Source organism: Furipterus horrens, unplaced genomic scaffold, assembly GCF_987537825.1.
Source record: "Furipterus horrens unplaced genomic scaffold, mFurHor1.1.pri manual_scaffold_17, whole genome shotgun sequence".
NCBI lineage: Eukaryota > Metazoa > Chordata > Mammalia > Chiroptera > Furipteridae > Furipterus > Furipterus horrens.
The window spans coordinates 115,524,928-115,543,259 of NW_028327187.1; the positions used below are offsets into that span (position 1 = coordinate 115,524,928).

Here is an 18,332-nt window from a genome sequence, read left to right on the forward strand (position 1 = left end):
CAGTCAGGGCACATGCCTGGGTTGCACCAATCATTTCTATCTCCCTCTCTTTCTCCCTCCCTTCCCTCTCTCTAAAAATAAACAAATAAAATGATTTAAAAAAAAAAAAAAAAAGCTCTACCATTTGTACAGCTTTTATGGAGATTTGCAACAGGGCTGATAAGGACTTGAATTTCTTACTTGGACTTTTGGCAACTTCTACCAAGAATATGTTGTCCAGGTTATGTGGCTTAGTAGCCTAAAACTTCAAAGAGCTTTGCTTAGTCAAAATTACTTAAATAGCCTCTTTTAGTCTTTTTATAACCGTAGCTCTTAAAAGATTAACAAAAAATTTAACATGCTTTTCAGCATTGTTTTCCACCTACCAGTAGATAAGTGCATATTTTCTAAATATGTATCTTTTGGCCACAATATGAAAAGTTCAAAACTTTTAAAAATTTTCCCCAATATTCATTTTCAAATTCCAGGCCAAAAAACATTTCAGACTTAAGGGTTTTTATAAATTTTTTGAACAGGGCTATATTTTTCCCAAATTGCATCTTTATCCTTTGAGATTTTTAAACACCTTTCATTTAAAAGTTTTTAAAGCATGTGTCCTGGATATGTCTAATGAATAGTCCTTGAAAACAGTCACCTTATTTATAAATTCAATTCTCTTTCCATTCATACAAGGAACTTTATCCTTCCTCAGGGCATATAGTTAATAACCATTAATGAAATCTGAAATTATATATGAGCACTGAGACCCAAATTTTCTACTCATTTTTTTTACAGTGGAAATTTCATAAGGGTTTTGGCATGGGAACACAGCAGACATTTAATGCAGATGGAATAATACAGTTGGCCACAATGGCTCCGAAGGAATCATAACAGTTTATAATCAATAATTTGCTTACTATGGAAGACAGTCTTTTCAGCCAAAGCAGCACAGAGCATACTGTTCACTCTTCCATCTAGCCAACTACCGCCACCGTTCTGCAATCTTGTGACTCCCATGGATGTTACATGTGGAGAACGGGGGGTCCAGTGGTCATTTGTTTTGTCTTTTATGATTTCTACTTCCACTATTTCTTCCCCACCACATGTCCTATTCCCATTTCTCCTTAAAACCACAAAAACTATTTGAGCAAACAGGGCAACAGGGGCTAGATTCAACAGGCATCTGCAGATAGTTGGCAAGACTGACTTACAGAGGACGAGGGTCCTTCTGAACTGGTTCTAGGTCAGAAACTGCCAAATTAAGGAGGCCTTGGGGGGAAAGTAGGGGCAGGGCCTTTAGAAGTTCAGATGCGTTTTGATTGAGCATGTTAAAGTTCATGCACACTTACTTTTAAAGAAAATGGAGAAGACTATAGTGGACTCCAGACTCTGAAATATGAGGTTAGCAAGAAGGCAGAAAAACATGTCTTCATCTAATGGGACTGTGCTACAGAACAGTGTCCCACTTGGGTGCCAGTTTCCCTGCAGAGGATAGAGAAATATGGGTGGACAGGAGGCCAAGGAGGAAGGCATCTGGGCAGTTGTCCTCCATCTGCTTTTGCAAGTTTCTAGGTGGAGGGACTGTTTGGAAAGTAAGACTGACAATGCTATCTACTAGGTAGATAGACTGGCATGTTCTCATAGCCTTTCAGCAGCTCTGTCTCATAGGGATTATGATTATCCCATTTTCTAGATGCTAGCCTGAGGCACAGGGACTCTGGGTAACTTGCCCAAGGTCTCATAGTTTGTGGGAGGCTAAAAGGACTTGAATTGAGCAGACTGGTCAAAGAGATCACACTCTTGATTCCTGCACTGTATTCCTTACCATGGCATTTCAGGGGAAAAGGAGACTATTTCCAAACTCTGCTGCTATGTGAAGCAAAGTCCTTTGCTTCCTATGACTCAAGGAGAGCATTGGCCACTGTGCGGAGAGCTGGGTGTTTCTTCCAAAGCTTCAGGAGATGACAGAGGGCAAGTACTGATAGTTGATAAGCCATGGGTGCTGAAATTACCTTTTTATTTTAGGCTATAAAGTGAGAAAATTGATTTAAGTGAGAAAATTATCTGAGAGAAATCATGTAGCCTGCATTGGCATGAGTGTGGTACTAAGAACACAAACCTATGCCCATCCCACATTCTAAATCATTGGCATTTCCCCTCAGCAAATGTGTGTTTACCAGTATGCTTCTAAATAAAGACCGATACTTCATCAGCTGTCTTGAATAACTCCAGTCGTGACAACAGCAAATGTAGGTTCTATAATTTTCAGTCTTAACGGTCAACAAGTCTGAGTATGGCAGTGGATTGGAGAATGTTACTGGGTTGCTCAGCAACCAGATCCTAATATTGACAACCATGAAGTTAAAATGGCAGCTTAGAACCAGTGGTGGGTAGTAGCTAGTAGAAAACCCACAGTGATCTCTAGGAGATCCAAATACCAACCAACTCCAGGAAAATCATACAGGTGCTTGCTAAAAATGGACATTGTAGGTTCCTCTTCAGATTGGTAGAATCTGAATCTCTGGGGTGTGATCTTGAAATATGTGTTTGTAAATAGTGAATCAGATGCCCAACACACTTTGGGAACTAATGAGTAGGATATTGCTCCAGAGGAGTCCTTGGCAAAATAGCCAGTTTATCTTCAATCATCCCTTTAGTCACCTTAGTTCTGCCATCCTTGTTCCTAACAACACTGCTTTTCTTTCTTCAAAGTCAGTGCAAATTGTAACATGCACACACATCATCCTATTAAAAGGCAGACTCTGACTCAGCAGGTCTGAGCTAGGACCTAATATTCTGCATTTCTACCAAGCTCCCATGAACCACACTTTGAGTAGCAAGGTCCTGGTCTATTCCTCAGGATCATCCCTTCTGGTGATGACATCTCTACTCAAACCCTTTGTGCCTTCTGCTTCTAGATAATATCTGCAATTTATCAGTGTCCTATGGAGACAAACATCCTTCAGGTCTAGTCAAACAATGAAGAAGGACCTCTGTATGGAAATATCAAAAAAGTTAAAAGAGAAGGGGGGAATAGTAGACTATTATCAGAGGCATTTCTGGCATGAAGATATACAAAACACTCCATATTACATAGTGCAGCTATGCAGAAGGATATCCCTAGAACCTCTCAGAAATCTGATCTGCAGAAATAAGTAATATGCATGATCCAAGAGCTGACTGCAGATGAGCTGTAGAAAGAAGGGACTCTTGCAATAGCAGCAGCAAAGACTGTCTTGCCTTATGACAGCACTGAGTGTGGCCTCCCACCCCTATACCGTACTGTCATGTCCTGTCACAGGTTTCTCTGCCAGGCTGAAACTTCCCGGGTTCACATCTCCACTGCACTTATAACCCACTACCTACTGCACACTGGGAATGAGACCATTCTTCTTTGGGGTGACATCACATACACGCTATGCAACTACGAGTGCATATATTGATAACCTCAAAATTGATTTTACATCTCCCTGAACCCTGCTTTGTTTCCCATTCGTTCACTTTATTATAATGATTATAGTTCACAATAGCTTTGGGGCATGGGTTAATTCATAACAATAAATTACTCAGGTGGTAACTACCCAACATTATAGTCAATTCATATAAATTAAGAGAAGGGTTGTCTCAATGTAAAGGCACCAATAACCTGTAAACATGCATTTATTTATAACTCACACCTTCTTTGAAGTTATAAGAATCATGTCATATATAAATCTTGAATGCTAGCGATATTGACTTGCATGATCTCGACTTGTTTGTTTAATTTCAGACTTCACAAAGTGTACCTAATAAATAAAAGGTGAGTTTTCACAGTTAGTTGTTTTCTGCCCCATGAAGACTACTATAAATTGAACCTGGACCTGGGACAGGGAAGTCCTGGCCTTGCTGCTGCTGCTGGCTCTGTGTCTTAGCATCATGACAGCTTACTACACGGTCAGGGCTAAAGAACAATAGAACTTCCTGAAGAGGGGCCCTGTGGACAGCAAGCAGGGGAGAGGCCAGCCAGGTGGGAGAAGCTGGAGCCAGCTGTAATGGAAATATATTAGCCCTGGGGAAAGCAATATTTCATAAGTTCCTAATGATTTGGTACTCTAGACTCTCATCTATAGCTCACTAAATAGATCCCAGAAGCTTAAAGAATTGACATTTAAAAGTTGACCTAAAAAATACTTCCTCCTTTTTCCCCTGTAAGCCCAGGCCTAATGTTTGCAGCTTTTGGTTTTGAAGAGGCATAGATATTATGTGAGGAATATTTAGAAAGTGTGGGCAGATCTTAAATGCATAAATATGCTTTCTCATAAAATAACACAAATTTGGAGTTCAAAGGATGGGATGCTTCATGGATAGCTTCCAAAGAAATGCAGCAGGGAAGTTAACAAGATAGAAAGACATCCATGAAGAAACGAGTTTAAGGCCTAGAGAAAAATTTGTAAAACATGTACATAGATTACCATTTTATTTCCTTATTACCCATACCCCATGCCTTAATTAGGAAAATATATACCACAGTTAAATAAGGTCATGGGGTTGTGATTTTGGAAGTCACTCTCCCTTCAATTTCAAAAATATTTGAGTTTTGAAGCGGGCTGTGAATATTTTTGTTTTTGCTTTTGTTTTTGTTTTTTCTATGAGTCTGTCCCCATTTTCCTTGTTAGTTCAGTTTGTACATTAGATTCCACATAGGAGTGAAATTGTGTGGTATTTGTCTTTCTCTGACTGGCTTATTTCACCCAGCATAAATGTTCTCCAGGTCCATCCATGCTGTCGAAAAAGGTAAAATTTTCTTCCTTTTCTATGGCTGAGGAGTATTCCACTGTGTAAACGGCCCATAGATGTTTTACCCACTTATCTACTGATGAACACCTGGACTGTTTCCTTATCTTGGTGATTGTAAATAACACTGCAATGAACATAAGGGTGCTTATGTTCTTTTGAATTAGTGTTTTGGGTTCTTTTGGATATATTCCCGAAAGTGGGATTGCTGGGTGAAAAGGCAGATCCATTTTTTTATTTTTTTGAGGTATCTCCATACTTCTTTCCACAGTGGCTGCACTAATCTGCATTCCCACCAACAGTGCAAAGGGTTCCCCTTTCTCCACATCCCTGCCAGGGCTTGTTTTTTGTTAATATATTGATGACAGCCATTCCGACTGGTGTGAGATGGTACCACATTGGGGTTTTAATTTTCATTTCTCTGATGATTAGTGATGTTGAGCATCTCTTCATATATCTGTTGGCCATCTTTATGTCCTCAGATCCTTTGCCCATCTTTTAATTGGGTTGTTTGTTTTTTTGGTGTAGAGTATTGTAAGTTCTTTATAAATTTTGGGTATTAACCTCTTATCAGATGTATCAGTGAATATATTCTCCCATTCAGTGGGTTGTCTTTTTATTTTGTTGATGATCTCCTTTGCTATACAAAAATACTATGAATATTTTTGAATCCTCTGACTTACATATTTCCAAAAAACTTGTATCCCAGCTACTACTACATTAACTCTCAATGTCAAGCTAATCCTCGTCAACTCTGTCCTCATGCAAAAATCAAAGAAGCAATGGTCAAATGTGCAAAATCCAGGAAGCTGAAAAACTTTAACAATGGTAACCCACTGGAAATTCCCGGAAAACATAGCTTCAATTTGCCCATGCTTTAATGTTGGTTGTGAGCATGGCCATGGGGTGTTAGTGAATCATACTGAGATCTCGAGGGATGCAATGGTCGTCAGCTACAACTAGATCATTTCAGAAAAATGATTAAGGCTGCTACACCAATATATCGTGTTCCAGCCACAGTCATCATTGCTTCTTTGGCTGTTCTCAAGCCTTGCACTGTCCTGCCACCCTGACTCCATGAGTACAGTTCTCTTTGCTCAGGAGCACTCCAGCTCCTGTGTACCTGGGGAACATTGAAGCTCAGATATCTTTTGTGTCTCCTTCTGTGGCCTCCTCTTAGACACAAGTCACTGCCTCTTTCTCTGGAATTCCATTGTCCTTGTGTCTGAGTCTATTTCAGTGGACAGACTATGAACACCATGAGAACAACAGTTTTGTTTTATTTCTCTAACCTCAATGTAAATACACAGAAGATGCTCAGTACATTAATTGACAGACTAAATCTTTGCTTCAGCTCTCTTCTTTAAACCTGAAGAAAGGGCTTTTTTTACAAACATCATTTCCTCTCTTGCCCTCTAGGAAAATATTAATAATTTTTCTGTACATTTTCAAGCTCTCTAGAGTTTCTAGGTGTCAAAAGATGGGATCTTCTCATAGTGTTGTAAACAAATAAGTTAAGCTTATTTTCCACTCCTTCTCAAAGTGATGCTTACTTAACCTTAAATTGACAAGTGGCAAAATCAGGGCCAGGACCTAGTTTTTGTAATGCTTCTGCCTTGCCCTTTTCATTTTGCTGTTTGGACTTAACTTAGTGAAAACCAGGAATTCTTTGCCACTAAAAATAAGTCCATATAGAGGCTAGAACATCTGGGCAGTTGCAGCAACTTGCTTCATTAAGTCAGGTGATACAGTGATGGTGATCTCTGTCAGCAATGCCACTCAATACCAGACATCACTCTATAGTCACATCATATTCCCTTTCCTCCATCCTTGACAGGCCACTTTCTTTGAGGCTCAGTTAACAAAGGGGTTGAGAAGCAGCTGTTCCAATGAACCTCTTCACCCAAGCGTGAGAGAAGAATGATTCTTACCCACTCAAAGTGATGATATAAACATTTATTAAATACTTGTGTCAGGTACCATGCTAAAGGCTTTACTTGCATTTTCTCATCTAATTGTCCCCTAGATGTTTTTTTTGTTTGTTTGTTTTTGTTTTTATTTATTGATTTTAGAGAGAGAAGTGGGGGAGCGGGGGAGAGAGAGAGAGAGATGGATTTGTTGTTCCACTTATTGATGCATTCATTGGTTGATTCTTGTATGTGCCCTGACCCAAGATCAAACCCACACTGTGGTGTATCGTGACAACACTCTAACCAACTGAGCTACCTGACTGGGCTTGTCACCTAAATTTTTGCAAGGTGGGAACCAGGGTGGTCTCAGAGAACTCATGAACTAGGGCCAGGTATTCAAATGATCTGAGGAGCTTCTTGCTCTGGTCTCTGCATATCTTTGCTTGCCAATGTTGTTCATTTTCTCAGCTTTATCCATGTGATGGGAAATGTGGTTGCCAGTAACCCTGCCAGCTTTACCACTGAAAAGAAGGGTTTTGCCCTGGACATATGTGAACCCATACCCTGATCTAGTTTTTAAATCCCAAAGGCATGATTCTGGTCAGCTTGGTTTGAGTCATTCCCCAAATCCTTAAACCAATTACTGTGGCTGAGATGGCGGTGGTTTGGGGGGTGTTGCTATTCTTTTCTTTTACTCCTGACCCAAGGATATGTTTATTGATTTGAGAGAGAGAGAGACAGAGAGAGACAGAGAGAGAGACAGAGAGGGAGAGACAGAGAGAGAGACAGAGAGACAGAGAGACAGAGAGAGAGAGAGAGAGATGAGAGAGAAATGTAAATCCATTGCCTCCCATACATGCCCCAACTGAGAATCAAACCCACAACCTACATATATGCCCTGTGCCCTGACTGGAATCAAACCCTCTACGTTTTGGTTTCTGGGATGATGCTCCAACCAACTGAGCCACCAGGCCAGGGCAGAAGGTGTTGGTATTCTTATTTGTAACCTTCACTAGAGCCTATATTGGCTGGGTATTTCCCCAATATAAGAGAGGGGGGTCTGTTAGTAGAAGAAAGGGGCAAAGTGGTTCTGGGCTGAAAACAAGCATACACTGAAGTTATATTATTATGCCCCTATTAAACACAGTGAGAACTGCGAGACTTGAGTTTATGTAACTTGCCTAAGGTCACCAGGTGGAAGGATCAGAATTTGAACCCAGGTTTACCAGACCCCAGAGGCTACACTCTGGCTTCTGGCCTGTATTAATCATGCCAGTTACATAATATGTCTGTTTAATGGTGATTTGGAGCTAGGTAGCTAGTTACCTCAGAGCTGAAGTCCCTTTCTCCTTTTGATGGGGCTGATCAAGTCAGGAGCATGGGTTGGCTCATTGAATCCTGATGAATGAAGTCACAGGAACCAGGTCTTTCAAAGAAGAGCTATGGGCTGCCACGTGAGCAAGTAGCAGAGTGTGAATCCATCCTAATGCTGCCCGCCTCCATTACTAGCAGAAAATAACATTAAGTATACCTTTCCCCACAGGGTGCCCCTAGTACCATCTCAGTATGAGAAGTGCCGCAGGCTTTCATTTCCCTTTCCAGATCTTTTTACATTTTCCCTAACAAGACTGCCTTCCTTTACATTTTCCCCACAGCAGTAGCCCCTGCAGAGCTATCCAGGCTGATGTTATCACAGTTCACACCCCCTCTGGCCATTAGTAAGTGGCAGTCCGTGTTCAGCTGCATGTTTCTTAGCAACCACCAAACATAATGTCCTCTCCTTTCATTTGCATCTTTCTTCTCCAACCTAGGGAGCAAATTTAGTAAGAAATGAACCCCTGCCTTCTCAGATTTCTAAGCCATGGAAACCAGAAAATTGACAATGATTGCATTTTCAGTCTGTCCAAATGATGCCCAATTTCATGGGCTAGTGGAAGGGGGGTTGTTTTGGGGAGAAAAATGTTTTTCTCACATATTGGCAATGCACTATTTATATCATGTGTAAACTCACCTTTAGGGAAATTGATTGAAACTGAGATTCTTCATAATATTAAGCATATCTACTATGTTGTAACTCACTGAAGTGCTAGACAGGCATTTAAGCCTAAACACCTCAAAACATGAAGACTGCTTTCTTACAAGTTCTATCAATAACAGCCAGTTTCCATAGCTTATTCCTTTTCCTATGGTATGCACTCAGTGTGGTTCTGTTTGGGAGGAAGCTTCCCGGGACAGATGCTTAATTTCTTAGATCCAGCCAACTGCTCATTCTTATTCCACATACATGTGAATAAATAACTCCACACACCCCACCCTAAACACAGTTGTCAGGATCCTGGAACATGCAACAAAGACTAGAATTCTTTCTCTTACAAAGCCTGGAATTTTGGCTTTAATTTATATTAATCTAGCTTTGTATGTTTACTTTTAGTTTGCATTTTTAATGCTGCTGTTTCATATTTATCTTTGGCTTATGCACTCCTCTCCCATCAACACCACATCTCTGTAATTTGATCTCATTTTTGTTGTTGTTATTCTCAGATGTATCCTTTGGGTCATTTGTCCCCACATACAGTTGGGGAGCTGCAAAACAGTTTATTAGACAGTTCCCCATGCAGATCATAAAAACGGTCACCCAGCCCTAGACTCAGCCTCTGTAACGCATCATGTTCCTTTTAAGCCACAGTGGTATTCTTCTGTCTAGACACAGTCTGTTCTCTAGAACATATGACTGTAATTGAATATGTCAGTTTGCAAGGAAGACTTGTTTCTAATAAGCTTTTAATCCCAAGTAACAAAATTTAGCAAAATGCAAAGACAGTATATTGTTTAAAGGGAGGCTTTTGGAATGGATGTTTCTGGCTTGGCTCTACTAAACTGTTGTGTAACCTTCCCCCCAAACATAATCTGAAAGGACCAGAAAAGTCAAGTTCACCTCATTTGTTTGAATACCCCCAAAAGGCTTATCTGTAGACCAAATATTCAAACACACTTGGTTTTAGTTCATTTGATAGGTTGGAGTTAACACATTAGTCATAGAGACTGCCAAAATCAACCAATTGTTTCAATGGCTGGAGATTTGAAATGCTGCAGGGACGCTTATGTTAGAATGGGGACATGAAAATCTCATAGACTTGTGAAGAAAATGAGTCTAATTTTTCTACTGAGAATAATTTGTAATTATTTGAAGAAATCAAGAAGCCAAGGACAAAGTATCTTGCCCTCTAGCTGTTTAAACCACAAACAATTTGTCTTTCAGTATTTAAAGTGTTTTTAAGGTACTAACAAAGAAAAATCCTAATAAGGTATTATAGAAAATTACTTCTCTTTGCTATTTGACAGAAAGTAGATTTAGTTTGGGTGGTTGTTAGAAAGACTAACTTCAGCTTTCTTCAGTAAGCGCATGGTACCTTTGGCGGGCCAATGGTCCAAATGTGTAGAAAAGGCATTTTTTTAACATAGCGTGTTTTCACGAAAACCTTTCTGTTGGCTCTGTCCTCCTCAAATTCCCTGTATTCCCTCTTCCCACTTTGTGGCCACGATCTTGAATGTAATGTAAAATCATTACCTTAGCATTGATCTTTCACTCCTATTAAAATGCAATTCTGGAAAGGAGGAGGTAAAACATGACGATCTCATATCAGTGTTTATAACTTTAAATGCCAGAGGTTTACATTGAGATCAAGAATTAATAACAAATACAGAAGGAAGAGAGAAAATGAAGGCATTGGGCCACAGAGAGAGACAGGCCAAGGGAGCATCTGTTGTAGCAACATGAACCAAAGAGGGGGAGAAGGAAACTAAGTTGTACAATTGAGGCCTCAATATCAAATTCATCTTATTTCAAAATGTCTCCTAGGTTTGCTTATTCCTACTGATTTCTGTTACCAAGAGCTTTATAGAAACAGATTATATTTTTATTCCCTTAAATATAGCCACTTCTTCCTTCAGACATCCACTCAATTGTAACCTTGAGTGTCATTTTTTCACAGACTAATTTTCCTAGAAAGACAAAGCATCTAAATTAAATGTCACATATTATTTTTCTTCTTAAATCCCCTTTTTCTTGAGACATTTCAGAAGTTGCTCATTTCGTAAACTGTCTCCCCCCACCCAACAGTGGAATCAATCTTTTATTCAGTTTTATCATATGGTGTTCCTATGCAAGCCCTGGAAATTATGAACAATTTGTCTTCTTCTCCCAGTGGACAGGTTTGGAACAATTACCTTTTTCTAGATTCCTCGTAGCTGTAAAAGGAACAGAGATTATATTTCAAAGACTGAAATCTCTTTTTAACCTAAGAAGAAAAGAATATATTAGAAAGAAATAAAAAAGAAAAAAGCATGTCCTTGTCCTACCTTGTTTTCACTTATATTAATTCAGGGCTCAGCCGAGAGCCCAGTCTTGATCTATCTGCACATCTTATTGCACACAGATCCCTAGTATGTAGGTTTTTCACCATCCCCAAACATTTTCAGAATTCCTCCATCCTTTGACCCTCTTAGTGTTGAAACTGGTAGTCTTAATTTATTTACAAAGTCTATTGCTCCTCTCCAAATCAGATGACGGTATCATGAAATGCTTCATCTTCTAACAGCCTATCAGCAAAATCCTGCCTTTAAAAGCACAAGATTATCTTCTGAGCTTTAGAAATTTTGAGGCGTTTAAGCAAAAATGATACTGACAAAGCACAGATACTCCTTTGCAGGATCACAATGAACATTTGTTTGAATGCATTTCCTCCAAACCAAACTTTGTCAGTTGTTAATATGCTTGGTTCCAAGTGTCACACTTGATTTCTGATAATTTTGCCCACTTTTCAAAAATGCTTATGAAGTATTCCTATGGGTTTCTTTATGCTTTAAGATGTTACTTTTTGACAAAGTTCTTATTCCCTTCTTTCAAAAATACATCTAAGAGAGCAAGCCCACAAAACAGGAGTTCACAGACAACATTTGGACTAATGTGAAATATATACATGAAACTGATATGATTTTTTAACCAATATCACTCCAAGAAATTTAATAAACACACACATGTATATATATACATATAGAGCAATAAAAAAAAGAATACACCCTGGCTGGTGTGGTTCAGTGGATTGAGCACCAGCCTATGAACCAAAGGGTCACAGGTTCGGTTACCAGTCAGGGCACATGCCTGGGTTGCAGGCCAGGTCCCCAGTTGGGGGCACGTGGGAGGCAACCACACATTGATGTTTCTCTTTCTCTCTTTCTCCTTTCCCCTTTCTCTAAAAATAAATAAATAAAATCTTTTTTAAAAGAATACATATGGGCCCATTTTTAAAATCGATGCCAGAAAAGTTATAGTTAGATGGAATCTTAGAGGTCACTTATTCTCACTTCCCATTGACCACTGCTACAGGAAGGTGCTAATATAGCATCTGTTGAATGTTTCTAAGGACAGGGAATCCATGCTACCCACGCACAGGAACAGGATGTCTAATTGTGCAATTCCATCTCCTCAACTGCCCCTGCCAACTTTATTTTTGCTTTCTGGATCTTCACTGAACTTATCCAACTGACTGACACTTCCCAACACATACCAGCTCTTCTGCTATTTGGAGAAACAAACACACTGCTTTTCTGCCTGGCAAAATATTACCTGAATCAAAAAAAAAAAAAAGAGCTAGAATTAAAAACAAAATAAAACAACATTAAAAAAAAAAAAGAACCTTGGCACATGGGGCAAAATTTTAGAAAAATTTTGCTTTTAGCAGAAAATTGCTATACTGTGAAGGCGTGCCATAATATTCATCATTAACCAATAAATATAAAAAGGAAGTGAGACCATGTAATTAGTGAAAATAAGTTAGGAGAATAAATCAAGGAGATAAACAGACCTAAAACTAGAATTGTCAGATTAAATACAGGATGCCAAGTTCAATTTATATTTCAGAGAAACAACAAATAACTCGGTAGTATCAGCATGTCCCAAATATTGCATTTGTCTCTTTGTCTCTGCCGCTCTGTGTCTCTCCTCTTCCTTCCTACTTTCCCCCACCTTTCCCGAGTGTCCTTTCTCTCTCTCCCTTTATCTTCATGGGATAGACTTATCCTAAAAAAGTATTACTTCCACTAAAACACTTCATGAATTATCTGCAATTTATATTGAAACAACTGTATGTGTGCATGCCTACTGACATTCTGGAGAAAGAAGGTTCCAGACAAAGCATCTTGATACCAGAGCCATTGTCACCTGTTTTTGGGGTCTGAGTGGTACTCTTTCCTGGGCAGGGCCTCCCTCTGTTTACCAACGGAAGGTGGTATGAACGGTAAAATCTGACATGACCTTATGAAAGGCTGGAAGAACTGCCGTGGGTGGTTGTACTTTAGGGTTACAATTTCTGCTTCCCACTCCAATGCTCTCTGGCTTTCCTGTTACATTTTGTGTTATGAGTATGCTCTTCTTCTGAGCCTAACTGTGGAAAGGAAAAGGCAGTGACCTGTGTAACTCATCAAGACAATGGGAAGGCTGGAGCAGTGATGTCTATGTTTGCACTGAGATCAGGACTGTGTGGTGATTTGAGAAGTGCCCTAAGCTCCCTGAACTTGCTTCTCTGAGATTTGCATTTCATGAGAGAAGCAGCCCCAGGGAGAAATCACAAGAGCTATCCAACAGGACAGCTGGGCCATACAGATACTGCTCCCAGCTGCCACCCTGGCCAGTGGCTTAGCTGCCAGTAAGGCCCTGATGGATGGACACAGCCTCCCTCTTGCTTCTTTTCTATCTGTCCCTTTGCCTCTGCCAGTCTGCGCCTCTCCCCCACTTCGCTTTCTGTCCCCTTCTCCCTAAGAGTGTCTGTCCTTGTCTGTCCATCCTTCCTTTGTCTCTCTTTAGTCTCTGCCAGTCTCCGTCTCAGTCCCCTACTACTTCTCTCGTACACTTTTCTCTCCCATCTTTTTGTCAAGTCTTTCCCTCCTTTTTTCTTCTCCTGTATTCCTTTTCATCCCTTCACTATGACCCACCCCTGCATCCCAGTATTCCTTTGCTCTGCCCTTTTTCTTTCCATTCCTGCCCCTCTTCTTTGTTCCTTCCTCCTACCCTCTCCCGCTGTTTTCCTTTCTCCCTCTTTCCCATCTGTCTCAACCATTCCCATTGGTCTCACAACAGAGGTGGCATTTGTTAGACTGTAGCAGGGACCTCCTGTGATATTTATATTTCCAGGCCCTACCATTGACCACAGTGACTTGTTCAAGATGGTTTTGGCACAAGTCTACATGTCAAAACTGCTTAATTGGGCAGCAGGATCCATCCAGAGGGCAGATTTTACTGAAACAAAGCACAGAGTTTTTTCCTGGTGGCCTTTGAACATTGATAGGGCCTCATTTACAAGAGCCTTGGGGGTGTGTGTGTAATGTATTTGCTTAGTTCTGAAAAAACTAGTTTTGCAAGAGTTATGAGAAAATTCATCAAGTCACTCATATCCTTGGAGCTTATGTTTGTTCCTATGCATATTTTGAAGGGACTGAAATAAGGTTTTCATAAGCTCTTTTCAACTTCTTTGTTGATAATTAAAAGCAATATTCTAAGTGTCTATTTCCCAAATCTAGAGAGGAAATGTAGAGACTATTTTGAAATAAGAATGTGCATACATATTTGTGTGAGTGTATATATTATATTTATTTATTTATATACAGTGTAATATACAGTGTAAATACAATAACTATACATGTACTTCCTCAAAATACATTATATATATTTCTGTATAAACTATATATGATTGTGAATCTTTACTGTGCACACATATATGTACAAATCTTGTATAGCCTGTGGTTTTTTATAAATATGTGATCATATAAAAAGACTGGTTAGGATGTTTTTATAAACCATGGTTAGGGGGGAAAGAATGAGGAATTTGGGTGTTCTGATTTCATTTAAGGATACTATGTTACTTCTTGATTTATGTTTAAATTAGGTTTAAGCATTCCATTAAAAAAACATTTCTTAAGTAGCTATCACATGTAAGTGTAAAAGGAAATGAGCCCCAGCTCAAAGAATCTGTTGGTGGCAAGGAAAGGCAGCTCTGACAAAAGAAAACTGAATTCAGAAGTTTTTCCTCTGGTCATGAATGGACTCAGTCCATATGGCAATGTGTCTTTTCTGTGTTCTGCTGCATATCCAGGGGCTAAAGACAGCCGGGTGACCTTGAGAACAACACTCTGCCTCCATCATAAACCACAACATGTGTGAACAGCCATATCTTTGGTTATCTTTGGAGGAGGGGAGTTGCAGTCTTGAACAATAACAAAAAAAGAACATGACTTATGAACATCACGGCCAAATGTTTCTCTGCTCTTTCCAAAGAAAAACTCAGTAACAAAGCCATTGTGAAGTGTTGCTTTAAAAACAAGTCCTCCCACCCACCTCTCAAAAAACACTCCAATTTCAAACTTCATGTGAAAATAGCAATTAGAATTAAGACAACAATTTTAGATTAAGGATATCATAGCTAACCTTTGACAACTGATTTCAGTTAATTTACAATATTTATTCCATAATAGAGGTTAGAAAGATATTAAAAGGTCATGCACCTTGACAATATAACTCAAAAATCAAATAAATATATAGAATTATGTGCAGGGATTCTTTACCTTTAGAAGCAGAATGTTTTGAAGACTGAACAATAAGGAATTTAAACAAAACTTTTTCCTAAAGATTTTATTTATTAATTTTTAGAGAAAGGGGAAAAGAGTAAGAAAGAGGGAGAGAAATATTGATGTGCAAGAGAAACATCAACTGGTTGCCTCTCACCCCCAACTGGGAACCTGGCCCGCAACCCAGGCATGTGTCCTGACCATCAATTGAATCAGCAACCTTTCACTTTGCAGGACAATGCCCAACCTACTATACCACACTGGTCAGGGCTAAACAAAACTTTTGACTCGATACTCACCTACACATAAAATCCAACCAAAATTCCCTATTCTTGTTCATAGAGAAGAGATGATAGATTTTCTTTTAATGTAGGAGGGGATAAAGGCAGATAACTGCAAAAACAATTTTCCAAAGTGTTTGTAGCATTTTACACTCCTTACCAGTAATGTATGAAGATTCTTTTGATTGCTTTACATCCTCACTAACATTTCACAATGTCAGTCTTTCTAATCTTTACCATTCCGGTGACTATGAAATGATATATTGTAGTTTTAATTTAATTTCCTTGTGACAAATGATGATGTTGAACATTTTTTTCTGTGCTTGTGGTAATTCATATACTTTTAATTGTGAAGTTTCTCTTCATATATTTCACCCATTGGAAGGGGTGATTGTCTTTTTAGTATTGAATTATAGGAGCACTTTACGTATTCTAAATAAGTTAGTGTGTCAGATACATGCATATATATGTGTATATATATACATATATAAATATATATGAAATATTAGTCCTAGTGTATCTCTTGCCTTTTCATTTTCTTAACATCTTTTAATGGGGATAACTTTTTAATTTGGATGAGACACAATTTTCAATGATTTTCTTTTATGTTTATTTTTTAATTTCTTCTAAAAAATATTTTCTACCCCATGACTGTGAGATGTTTGCCTCTGATTTTGTTTCTAGAAGTTTTCCAGTTTTAGCTTTCAAGTTTAGGCCTATGATCCATCTTGATTTAATAATTGTATAATGTGAGATAGAGGTCAAGGTTCATTTTTTCTCATGTGATTTTCTAATTATTTCAGCACCATTTGTTGAAAAGACTGTTATTTTCCCCCATTTAATTACATCCGCCCCTTTGTTGAAAATCAGCTGACCGTGTATATGTGAATATATTTCCAGACTCAATTTTGTTTCATTGGTCAGTCTGTCTGTAAGAGTTTGTGTAAAATTGGCAGTATTTCTTCTTTAATTGTATGGTAACATTCACTACTAAAACCCTCTGGGCCTGGTGTTTTCTTCTGGGGAAGAATTTTTATTTCAACTCAATTTCTTAAATAGGTTTAAGACTAATAAGATTTTCTCTTTTATCTTGTATCACTTTTGGTAACGTGTGTTTTTCTACAAATTTGTCCCTTCCAACTAAGTTGTCAAAATCATTGGCATAAAATTGTTTATAATATTATCTTATGTCTTTGATGCCTGCAGAATGTTATATCATGATATAGGCAATTCATGTTTTCTCTCTTCCTTGATCAGTATTGCCAAGAGTTTATTTTATTAATAAGTTCAGCTCTGGCTAGTGTGGCTCAGTGGTTGAATGCTGGACTGGAAACTGAAAGGTTGCCATTTTGATTCCCAGTCAGGCAGGGAACATGCCTGAGTTGTGGACCAGGTCCCCAGTTGGGGACGGGGGACAACTGATCCATGTTTCTCTGGCACATTGATGTTTCTCTCCCTCTCTTTCTCCTTTGGCTTTTATTATTTATTGGCTTTCTATTTCATTGTTTACTGCTTTTAATCTTTATTTTTCCTTTCTTCTGTTACTTTGGTTTTACCTTGTTCTTCTTTTTCTAGCTACGTAAGGTATAAATTTAGATCACTGATTTTACACTTTCCTTTTTTAAAAAGATTTAGCTCTACAGATTTGCCTTTAAGCAACATTTTAGCTGCAGCTCACAAATTTTGATATATTAAACTTTTTTTTTCATTCAGTTCAAGTTACTTTTTAAATTTCCTTTATTATTTTTCCTATTATTCGTGGTTTATTTAGCATGTGTTGTTTACTTTTCAATATTTGGGGCTTTTTAAAAGACCTTAAACTTTTTGTCTAGTTGTTTTATCTGTTACTTAAAAGGAAATATAAAAGTCTACAACCAGAAACAAAGACTTATGTTTGCTTCTTTAGTTCTGGCAATTTTTCTTCATTTAACTTGAAGCTCTGTTATTAAGAATACATTTATTGTTGCATGTCATCCAGATGATTTGCCCTTTTGGCATTATAAAATGTTCCTGTTTATCTCTGGAAATATTCATTCACTATATTATCTAACATTAATACAGACTAGCAAGTTTTTTTTTCTTTAAAAAAGTATGGAGTACTTCACAAATTTGTGTGTCATCCTTGCACGGGGGCCATGCTAATCTTCTCTGTAGCATTCCAATTTTAGTATGTGTGCTACCAAAGCAAGCACCCAGCCAGTTTTTAAATGGTGACTATTTGGATAGTGTATGTTTTTCTATCTTCTTACATTTAACCTATTGGTGTTTTTATACTTAAAATCTATCTCTTCTACATGGCATATAATTAGATCTTTTCTTTATTTAATTCAGTCTGACACTTTCTGCCTTTTAATTGGTCCCTTTATATTTAGTGTAATTATTGGTATTATTAAGATTAAGTCTACTTCCTAGCTATTTGCTTTTATCTGTCCCCTCTGTTTCAGATGCTTTCATGTGACTTTATTGCCTTCTTTTGACACTAACAGAATAGTCACTAATAGCTACAAATATTTTTTCATCTCAACTATTTTTCAGGATTTAGATTCAATATTATTTTCTGTGCACCTTCGCACTTGAGATGTCATAGAAATTAAAATTATGTTAATCATATACAAATGAAATAAATTTCACATTAAAAGGCAATCATAGTAATGGAGTAATTGCTCTCTAGATTTCAGCCACATTTAAGTTATCTAAATTCTAATAAGAAGTGATTTATTCCCTCTGATCTAGAAGGTTGGTTGGTTGGAAACATTTCCAGTCTCCTTGA

General features: G+C 38.2%; 1 non-coding gene across 1 annotated transcript; it reads right to left on the minus strand.

Moving 5' to 3' along the window:
• Positions 1-17,647: 17,647 nt before the first annotated feature.
• Positions 17,648-17,754, minus strand: LOC149991887 (U6 spliceosomal RNA). The gene has a single exon (XR_016508707.1). It is a non-coding gene; the product is annotated as a U6 spliceosomal RNA (small nuclear RNA).
• Between the last annotated feature and the right edge of the window lie 578 nt (positions 17,755-18,332).